This window comes from Bactrocera latifrons, unplaced genomic scaffold, assembly GCF_001853355.1.
Source record: "Bactrocera latifrons isolate USDA-ARS-PBARC rearing strain unplaced genomic scaffold, ASM185335v1 scaffold_320, whole genome shotgun sequence".
NCBI classification, from domain to species: Eukaryota; Metazoa; Arthropoda; class Insecta; order Diptera; family Tephritidae; genus Bactrocera; species Bactrocera latifrons.
In genome coordinates this window covers 308,856-319,698 of record NW_017536853.1, presented here as the reverse complement: position 1 = coordinate 319,698, position 10,843 = coordinate 308,856, and the positions used below count along the sequence as shown (strand labels likewise).

The following is a 10,843-nucleotide window of genomic DNA, read 5'->3' as shown; positions in this document are numbered from 1 at the left end:
AATAGTACTTTGTATAGCTACTGTTGGGAGAATCTTTGATCTCGCARAACAATGCTCCAAAGCGCCGTTTCATCTTCTGATAAACCCAATTTATTTTATTATCCAGTTTAAACTGTCTGATTACAATACTGGTTTATTTCCTCTTCACCAATGTGCACACTGAAATTAATATCAATTAAACTGTAAGCTGTCAGATTGTCATTAAATAATGCTGAAAGTTAATTAATTACATTCTAAGTTTTACAAGTCAAGCTTATATTACACGAGGCTTAAGCTGGAGAGATTGCAGGGGTAGCACTAATGTGGGCACATTTATAGTAAATGTCACTGACTATTTGATTCAATGYGCTGTGAAATTAAATAAAGCAGCGAAGCGAAACGATGCCATTTATGGCGAAATTTTGTAGTAWTGAATAGACACTTGTGATCAAACAAATATAGAATCAAAATGTAAATCTTCGACGAAGTAGAGGTTCTATTAAACAAAATTATAAACCCTTTTTCAATATTTGGTTAGTATTAGGAACTCGAACCAGTTACTTTAAGAGGCTGAAGGAACTTTTTTTAAATATTAAGGTCAATATGTCTTTAAATGGCTAGAACATTTTAAAGGCGTCGATTACGATCGTGCTCTTGGTTATGTGTGGAACTGGAGTTACAGATACTCTTCGAATACTGGCTACTCACGTTCCACTCTTCAATTTGGAACTTTAAATTCATTAATTTCAACCTGCCATGTTGTTTTCAATATCTTTTCCGGCACTACTTGCTCTATGAATCCATTGTTTCTAAGGACAGTTTCGGTTAGTTTTACAGGTTATTCTACAATAACGCATTATGACTAAATTGAAGAGAGAAGAGTATGGAGTTGGCTTAGAATTTTAAACACTACTCGGGCTTACTCAAAATAGACCTTGTTGTGCGATTACCAAAGTCCTCAAAGTTGAGGACAGAACCTCACAGAATGCTTTGTTGGGATTGTAAAGACGAAATTGTTGAGAAACTCACCAATGCAGTCATAATATGCAGACGCCTAGACGGTAGATCCTGGAACTGCAAGCCAGGTAATATCAGGTGGCTGTTTACCATGAACATATAAACTAATAAAACATATAAACTAATAAAAATAAGGTCTATTGTCACTCATGGAGCGGTAGCTTGGGCATCGATGGCAACGCAGTCTTCGGTAGACTTTTAACTATCGAAGCTGCAAAGACTTGCCTGCGCCTGCGCTTCAGGCACAATGTGATGAAACAGGTAACAAAACATACCATGATGAGCAGAGGAGGAGTGCATAGCCTCAACTATTTGCTATCTTATGATAATAAGAAAAAAAATAAATAAATAAATAAATAAATAGAAAATTGTAAAGTTACAATTAAGATTTCACATTGGGAGAGAGTGCCATAATTGCCATATTTTTTTTTTAGCCCACACTAATAATATACATACTTATACTCGATATTATTAAAATTCAAAATTAAAAAAAAAATTTAAATACGCCTTAAACTGGTTCAATACRCATTATAATATTTATTTTTAGATATTACATGTACATGCATACATAAGTATATACATATGTAAATACATTATTTATAGTGATTTGGTTTGTTCATTTCTGGGTGTGTCGCAGGTCTGCGTGGTTACAATTTGTTGTTACTGTTGTTTTTGTGCTGATAAAAATGCAATACTGCAAATATTACAAAATAATTTTCCAAACAAAAATGTAAACCAAAAATAACAGCAACAATATACTGTAAAACAGCAAAGCAGAATGCTTTCACAACGGCAGAGCAGTCATGGGCGGCAACCGGGGGCCGGCGAGGGGCGAATACTTTGGAATTCGCTGTTCTTGCCGGTTCTGTGCAACACAAATACTCAATTGTTTGTTGGACTGCAATATTTGTTGTGGCTCTGTTCATTAAGCACCGACTGTGCGCTGTAACGGCAATATCTGTTTCTTTGCACTTTTGTTGCTGGTTTCGTAGCCAAGTCTGTGTTTTTGTGCATTTTCGCCACATTTGCTGGCTGTAAATAGTTTTTTTTTTTTAATTTTTATTTTGTTTGCGGTGAGGCGTCGGTGCGCTGAGTCTAGTCGTTTCCGCGCCATTCACCCGTGATTTGTGTTGTTGGTCTCGGCGTTTACGTTTGTTCGACTTTGAAGGTATGTTGTTAACTCGCTTCATCGTTGCTATTTTCTTATTATTATTGTTATTATTTTTAAGTGTGTTACTTCATGTTTATCTACGAGTATTGGGCAATTTATAACCGCCAAGCAAGGTGCAGTCGTGGCGTAGCTTTGCTTTTACTGATTTTTCAATTCTCGTTGATTACATGCTCGTATTAATTGTAAATAAGCTAACGGAATTGTTTCGTTGAAGCAGGGATTCAAAAACTTGTTTTCATCCAAAGCAATTTTTTTAATGCAAGGTTTCTCAATTTTTTTTTCATCAAAACTAATTTTATTAGTGCAGGGTATGACAAACTTTTTTCATCCGAAGTAATTTTTTTTAGCAGGGTTTCACAAACTTTTTTCATATGAAGTAATTTTTTTATTGCAGGGTTTCTCAAACGTTCTTTCATGGAAAATTATTTTTATTAGTGCAGGGTATCACAAACTTTTTCATCCGAAGTAATTTTTTTAAGCAGGGTTTCACAAACTTTTTCTAATGGCAGACTTTTCGATATTGTAGGAGTTAAAAATTTTTTTTTTTAAAGTTAGAAAATTTTTAGAGCAGGATTTCACAAACTGTTTTTCATTGGAAATCGTATTTGATTGCAGGACTTCTCAAACTTTTTTCTGTGATAAGTTTTTTTAAAGCAGGATATCACAAACTCTTTCACAGAGGAAGTAATTTTTTTAGTGTAGTGGTTCTTAATCYTTTTTGTCGAAAGTTTTTTCTTAGTGTAGAATTTCACAAACTGTTTTCTCTCGGTGTAATTTCTTTAGGTATAACAGTTGGAAAACTCAGCCTCCATAGCGAAACCTCTCCAAATGGGTTGTGGCTGATCGACTTCGAAGGGGTCCGATATATGGTTGTCTGTACTAGTTTCCAGCACAAGAAAATTCATTAGGCTGTTTTCGGATCGAAAAGTTCAAAAGGAAAGGTTGAYAGATGCGTGACATGTCTCCAGTGTTCTTGACGTGTGTACTGTTCGAAAACCTTACATCTACTCGGAACGCAATCTTGTTGTAGCGAAGAAACGCGTTTGCCACTGTACAACAAAGCACGCAAGTCTACAACCATAGGAAGGGTACGGCATCGAGACGTTTTCTACGCGACTTCTATAACAGTCAGTTAGTTCTGCTCTMWCCAARCTGGAGAAGGAAGCGAAGCGTATGGATCTGGTTGAGAACGAGGAAAAGACGAAACGCCTTCTTTCTTCAAACATATAATCATCGCATTATCGACTTGGCTTGCACATCGCTGTTGATAGTCATAATCTGACATAGTTCAGCGATTCAAGAGACAGCGACTGCGCTGGCTAGGTCATGTTGTCCGGAAGGTTTTCGTTTCAGTACGCGCCGATGGAAAGCGAGGAATACCTCCATTCGGTTGGAGAGATTAAGTGGAGAAGAACCTGGCTGTACTTGGTATCTCGAATTGGTGCRAAATAGCTGTTGTTAACTCGGCTATAACCAAATAAGCGGTGTCGTGGACAGTAAAAAAGAAGAACATTTTTTGTAGTATATGGTGCTTCCGGTGCTTACTTTTTGAAAATTTTGCTAGTTATAGGTAATCGGGGTAAGGTTTCCACTGAGTACKAGTAGTTAGTGGATCTCATTTGTTCTGTACCTCATTTGTTCTGCATTAGGCCAGAAGGATATCGCTTGTTTACCAGCGCCTGCCRAGGTCACGCAAAATTCAGAGATTCAGYGCTGAAACTCAAAAGGTCAACGTAGACCCCAACTCAATCCTTGCTTCTCTTTCGAGCTCATCAGCTCCCATTAGTAAGTAAACATACAACTTAATTGACGTTAACTGGCATTATGCTCAAGTAAGAAAGTTCAATATAGAGTAATTCTTATATTCTTTATATTTAACACTTAAGGCCTTTCAGAGATCAGGAGTCTCACTCTGTTCAACTCCCTCTATTTAACGCAATTTGGCGCCCATAAGGTACATCTCTCAAATTAAAGAGCAAATCGTACGCGAGATCAAAACTAAAATTTAAACTTTCCGCAACTCAAAATATATTCACTTAACAAAAACAACGCCATTAGATCTTCGCACAAACGGCGAACTTGATAAACTTCCGAAAGTTTAATTAAAGCAACGAAAAAAGGAAAAAATCTTCCAACTTTGATTGGCGTCTGCTCGCYCTGCCAATTAATTTCCCTTTCTATCATAGCCAGGCGGCGACCAACTGCAAGTTTGGCTCTAGTACAGTARCAACAACAACAAGARCGCGCCGTTTWTCTCGTCCAGCGACTGATTAAAAATGTGTTTTGCAATAAATTATTTAYTAACAAGATGAAAATAGCAATTCATACAATTGTTGCCATTGCCATTGTCGTTGTTTTCGTTATTGTTGCTGCTATTGCTGTTGTTATTGTTTGATTGTATGAGTATCGTTATCGGATTACTGTTTACAGCTGTTACTTTAGCGACAACAACAGCAACTGTGCTCGGCTGTTCATGACTGGGTTTACCATATCAGCGCAATTGTTGGCTGCCGCTGACGCGGGCAATTGGCGCTGGTGCGTTCTTTCACAGCGTCCATTGAGCTACAATAGCATGGATTGGATTGCGCAAATAATAATCGAAAAAAAACAACAATGAAAAAGTTGTGATTCGCCGAGACTGCTGTTGGTTTTCGATAAAAGAACAATTTATTATCACAACCCTGGCCGCGAGTCAATGTACTCACTTCCTCTCTGACGCATTGAATTACTATTTAGTATTTTCATTTTACATTTATTGTAGTTATTTGTTGTTAAATGCTGTGTTCGAAGTTCGCAGCGTATTTTTGATACCTAAGCTGGGCTTAAGAAACTACAACTTCCTTCTAAGTGTCTGCAACCACTTCATTTCGSATATTCAAACTTGGTGGTGATCGTTTGATACAAACTGCCTTAGTAACCTTGGTCGCTTTGTGCTGTCCTGGAGAGATTTATGGAAAACTCTTTTCTCGTAGATATTCTGCTTTATACAACAATACCTTCACGAGCTTCAAGATGTCGCTTCCAATAAACTCTCCAATATTCAGGAGAACTGAAATCGTAATATAACTAATCTAAACTTCTCAGTCAAGGCGCTCGTTGCAGTTCGAAAAAACATATGCAGTTATTTAGACAAGATGTTTTCATTGTTCTGAAGTGTTTTTCTAGGTAAAGATGAATATTGAGTCGAAATAAAAGATGATTCAATTCGAGTTTCCCTACTTTTTTAAAGAAAAAACAGAAACTTCAAATATTTGGTTRTCAAACAAGTCTTGCGGTATTTTCGGTAGTTGGCGCTGAGAGCGCGTAGTTCTAGTTTTATTCGTCGCATCGGGTCATGCTATACCTTTTTGGAAAGCTCATTTCATGCGCTAACACGTGTTTGATTGATTGTCGTTTCTTTTMAGTCGTTCGTGAGTTATGGCGTCGCAAACATGGCGCAAAATAAAGAGAAAATACGGCATATTTTACAGTACTACTACGATAAAGTCAAAAATGCATCTCAAGCCGCTAATAAAATTTGTGCAGTTTATGGACCCAATACAGCTTCCATTTCCACCGCACAACGATGGTTTCAACGTTTTCGTTCTGGTGTAGAGGTGGTCGAAGAAGCGCCACGCTCCGGAAGGCCTGCCGTCGAAAATTGCGATAAAATCGCTGAATTGGTCGAAAGAGACCGGCATAGTAGCAGCCGCAGCATCGGTCAAGAGCTGGGCATGAGTCCGTTCCGTCTTTCCTTCAAGGGTTCGCAGCGTATTTTCATGGTTTTTGCCATGGTTTTCAATCACTTGAGATATCATTTGAATTCAAATATTCACTAGTAGTTTTAATTTCGTTCGTGAAGACTTAAAGTTTTCAAATTCTTGTCTAGTTTATAAATATTTTTTATAACATGCTGAACGCAAAACTTTTTCGTGGCAGCAATATTCGAATTTTTCTAAAGTTTGTGAGGCGGTTGATATTACTAAATAATTTGTCAAGCCATAAAACTTATACAGCCATCAATCAAAGTTGACAGAAAACAAAATTCGTATAAAAGTGCTGCACAACAAGTTCGTACTTTAACAACAATRACGGTAAATTGCATCAGCTGTTAAATATTTGAAAAGATTATGGCATGCGGAGTTCCTTCGTTTTCGCAAAAATCTGAAGTGGTGATATCAAGTAAATGTGTATATGTCCCACTAAAGGATATTGAAGGATACGCAGCCATGCTTATACACTTGAATCTTAGTAGAAGCCATAAAAAGCACGTGTATTACCATAAATGCGTGCGGCGGAGAATGGCGAAGTAGATAGCACCGAGCAATTTATGCAAATAAGTTCGCGAAACAATAACAAAGCAAAAGCAGGAAAAAACGTTAACAAAAGAAAATAGGGGCTAAGCCATAGGAAAGTGATACCATAGTAGGGTAGCGCAACAATGCCGGCGGARCAGCGACGGAAGTAACATGTTAAAGTTGATAGCGGCACAAAAGCGTAAGCAGAAAGGATAAGTGAGTAAGAGAATACGGAGCGCAGCGGATTTGTGTCAGCCCGCCATGTGGAAGGGTACAGAGACGCCGCGTAAACCCTGCCGCAAAACTCGGCATGTGAGRCGGTCAGGATTTGAAGCTTACTTGTAACGGCTTTTGTGTGGGGGTAGGAAAACGTGACAAAATCAAATTTATTTTTATTTCATTAGTGAGTATGAATGAAAAGAGTGAAGTAAGGAAACTAAAGCACTAAAGACACAACTTTTTTATTATTAAAATATGATAGTGCTGCGTGTAAATCTGCCACACGAAAGTCGAGGTATTATGGGGTAAGCGAAAATTTGATATGAAAGGAGTTAGTGTATGCTAGAATATGAAATAGTTTTATATGTATAAGCTGGGTGGTCTAAGGTTTTTTGATATAAATATTGGAGTAGTCTCTAAGCCAGTTCTGGAATTATCATGCGGTATAGTATACATATGTAGTTTTTATAACGTCGTTACTGAGCTCTGGCTGAGGCATCTAGCGGAAATATCGACTTAAACTGCATAATGAATTGTTTGAGGTTTAAGTCCCTGAAAATCAATCATATGGWCTCGGTAGTCAGCAGAATTCTACACACAACCAAGTCAGTAGAAAGCAAAAATCCACCATTTGGAACATAAATAAAACCTTTCACAGGCTACAGTTCATTGTCCATACATTCTTTATCCTACTTGTTTGGGTACCTGTTCATGGCGAAATGGAGTTTTAGGTAACACAGCGGGCCTGCACTYTAAGTTGTTCTAGTGAGATCCTTGTTAGGATCGACCTAATCGAAACTGACTACTAAAAGAGCTCAAAATCAAAGGAAATGTTCCGAATTTTTTCGTATATATTCGATATTGTAACATCAGAAAATCAGTTGTCACTCAGAAAACTACTGAGAACGATGTAAAGGCGCTGCTTTTGATTGGAGACGACTCTAGGAACTCACCGYGGAACACACCCTAATGYCGAATGTGTGTATATTTCATTACATTTGTAAGCAAATTATTTTCAGTTATGTCATTGTCAGCTGGTCGCTTGCTCCCTTTCATAATATTCAGCTACAATAACACCTCTCTCACTCCYCGAAATTCCATTCAATTCAAGGAATGAATGAAATATTCACGGTRCAATAACCGCTTTATGTGCTAACTCTTGTCCAGTTGCTATCATTTCCGTCGGCCACAATTGTACTCGCAGCAGCGACCATGCTCGTATTCTACAGTTTCTACTTCGACACTTCTTTTTTTTTTTTTGCCAATTTTCGGCTTGTTATACATAACTGCTGCAGTAGTCGCTGTTGCTATTTATGAGAGCAATTTAAAAATTATGACTCTTATCCGGGCTGCATTGTTTCATGGGTCATAATTATGCGCCTAATGGGGCGGTTATTAGTGTTACGACACGTAAACAAGAAAACGCCGCAGGTGAAGTAATCGTTGTTGCTTTTTTCTTTTTGGTAAGACTCTGCGATGAAGTGGTTCCGTTGCTTTGAATCGCAGTGAAGAAATATTTATACTTTTAAAGTATTTATTTTTATTTGATGGGCATTAAGGGTCATGGTTCATTGMAGGTCTCTTTTGTATTACTTTTTTTGGAATTATTTTTCTGGGTTTTAAGCTGTACACGTTTTAATAGCAGCCAAAGTGAGATTTGTGCAGAAAATGTTGTTCATATCAGGCTAAACCATGGGATTTTTTTTGAGATATCGTTATGAAATTTTGCATACGTCTATTTCTCCCAAAAGAGCTGCACATTTGTTAGAATTGCTGATAGCGGACCACTATAGCATACAACCGCCATACAAACTCACCGTTCAAAATCAAGTTTTTGTATGGAAAATTAATTAATTGACGAGATATCTTGATGAAATTAAGCACAGAGTATTGTTCACGCTAATGCTGCAATCTCCGAAGAAACTGTTCAGATCGAAGCACTATAGCGTATAGCTGCCATACAAACTGACCGGTCAAAAGCAAGTTCTTGTATGTTTGTTTGTTTTAAAAATCCCTTTATGTCTTTTTTTGCCGAAGTTAACGTTTTTTTTTTATATTTCTTAATATTAGAAATTCTACTAGATTACAAAAATTTTCAAAAAATTCAACTCTACTGTGTATAAGTTGAAAATATTGTTGCAGAAAATAAATTTTTTGCTTTACTATGGAAACATTTCGATGAAATATAATTAATTTTGAAAGAAATTTGTTTAACGTAATTTATTAATTTGATTAATTTAACGCAACAACTTTCTTCAATTATGCAAAATATTTCTACTAATAAACAAGCATTTTCGAAAAATTCCACAAAACACAAATTCTTCAATTTAATTGGCAACTTTTAGTATACGAAATGCTTCCAGCAATACACAAAACAGAATTCTTTGAATAATGAAATTCACTTAAGCATACTTCTTKAGCACATGCACATAAACATAAAATAATATGATTTCGAAAATGTCTATATACATGTACTTAAGCTCTTATCTACTTAAGTATGCATGCATATAACATTTGAAAGTAGCGCAAAARCACACACAAATTATGGCGAAATGAGTAATTTCAATTAAAACATAAATTTTATGAGCACACTTCTCTTTTTCGTTTGTTTATATGTTTGCCAAATGAGTAATTAACTAATTAGCAATAGAATAAATTTAGTATTAGATTGCCGGGGGRAAATTATAAGTGCAGGCATTAATACAAACATATGTGCATAGATAGATTTATATGTTAGAATATTTTTTATATTAACTTCATTTGTTGCAATTATTTTTTGTTTTTTTTTTTTATTTTTTTTTGGTAAACAGTAATAGCCACATTCAGTTGTGGCCAGAAGAAGATGCTTATGAGCAGTTTGACACTTGTGTATATAGTAGGAGATAATAACTCTCTCTCATTTTCAAAATATTGTTGAATTTCGTTTATCTTTGATTTTATTAGTTGTTACTAAGTATTAATAATTAAAAATTAAAAATTTATTTAAATTTAATATATTGTAGAATATTGTATGAAAGCTTAGAGCCTGTCTCTTATACACATCTAGATGTGTATAAGAGACAGGATGTTTACATGGCACTTTGTTATATTGTGTATGCAAGATTTTGTGCATTTTTCTTTTAAAATAAAAATTTTAATTTTAAAATAATATATTTTTTTTATACTAAATATTACAAAAAAAAAATATTTGTTACAAAATTTAATTTTCATTCAATTATTCTAAACAAACTTTTTGTATTGCTCTTCTCTTACAGTTTGTGCACACTTTTACTTTCAAGCAATTTTTATGAAGCAATGTGAAATACGAAAAAAAAATTTGACAACACAAAGGAAATAATCTGTGCAAAAGCGCATTCCCCGCACAGTTGTAGAAGTGAGGGGAGTTATAGYGCATATTTTACAAGCTTTCGCGTTTATGCGCTTCAAATCGATTTGAAAATCAACTGACTGGTGTACAAGTTAACGAAAACGCCAACAACAACAACAAAGCTACAAGCAGGTAAGTTAAGCAGTGGATTTTCAGAAAAAAATTGCCAAGAATAATAAGGCAAAAACAAAAAAATGCACATAAGTTGAAAAGGCAGTGAACCGAAAATCATTGCAAGCACAAACGAAAGGTAAAAATTGCGCAAGCAAAAAACGTTAAAACTAAAGCAAAATATTTTGCAAGCTTAGTATATGTATGTATGTATGTGTGTGAACAAGCACATTTTGATTTTTTGTTTTATTATGCACTTAACTTCTGGCTTTTGCATTTTCTCATACTCATGCCCGTATAAATGCTTCACTGGAAAATGTACAAAAAATATGCATTTCCTTTTCGCTCACTTGGCTGTGGTGCTGCTGCTGTCGTTGGCAACGCCGAAAGTTCAATTTGTTTTTCAATCGTCGTTGGCCATTGCTCGCCTGCATGTGATTTGGGTCAATTGCATACGAAAATAAAGTGGTATCAATCGTAGAATTTGRCCCCGACGTGGCCTTTCTTAAATCTCTTGCAGCTTGGCATTTCGCCGTTACGCTGAATTGCTTAGATTTTTCTGAACTATGTCAGTTCAATTATGAATTCTTTATTTATATRTTATTGACGTGTGGCCTATGGTTCATTGAGTGCCTACTCTAGAAAATTTTGAACGGTTGTTGTTGTATATTTTTATTTTTTAATATTTTTTACGTTTTTTTA

General features: G+C 35.8%; 1 protein-coding gene across 2 annotated transcripts in view; it reads left to right on the top strand.

The window, feature by feature from the left end:
• Window positions 1-10,843, top strand: part of LOC108971086 (serine-rich adhesin for platelets) — a 114,381-nt gene that overhangs the window by 5,848 nt on the left and 97,690 nt on the right. The window contains exons 1-2 of one of the 2 annotated variants that reach the window (XM_018936913.1): window positions 6,225-6,240; window positions 9,918-10,162. The gene's annotated coding sequence lies outside the window, so the exon portion shown is untranslated. Of the gene's footprint in view, window positions 1-6,224; window positions 6,241-9,917; window positions 10,163-10,843 lie in introns of those variants that run through there. The other variant, XM_018936914.1, reaches the window with a different exon arrangement.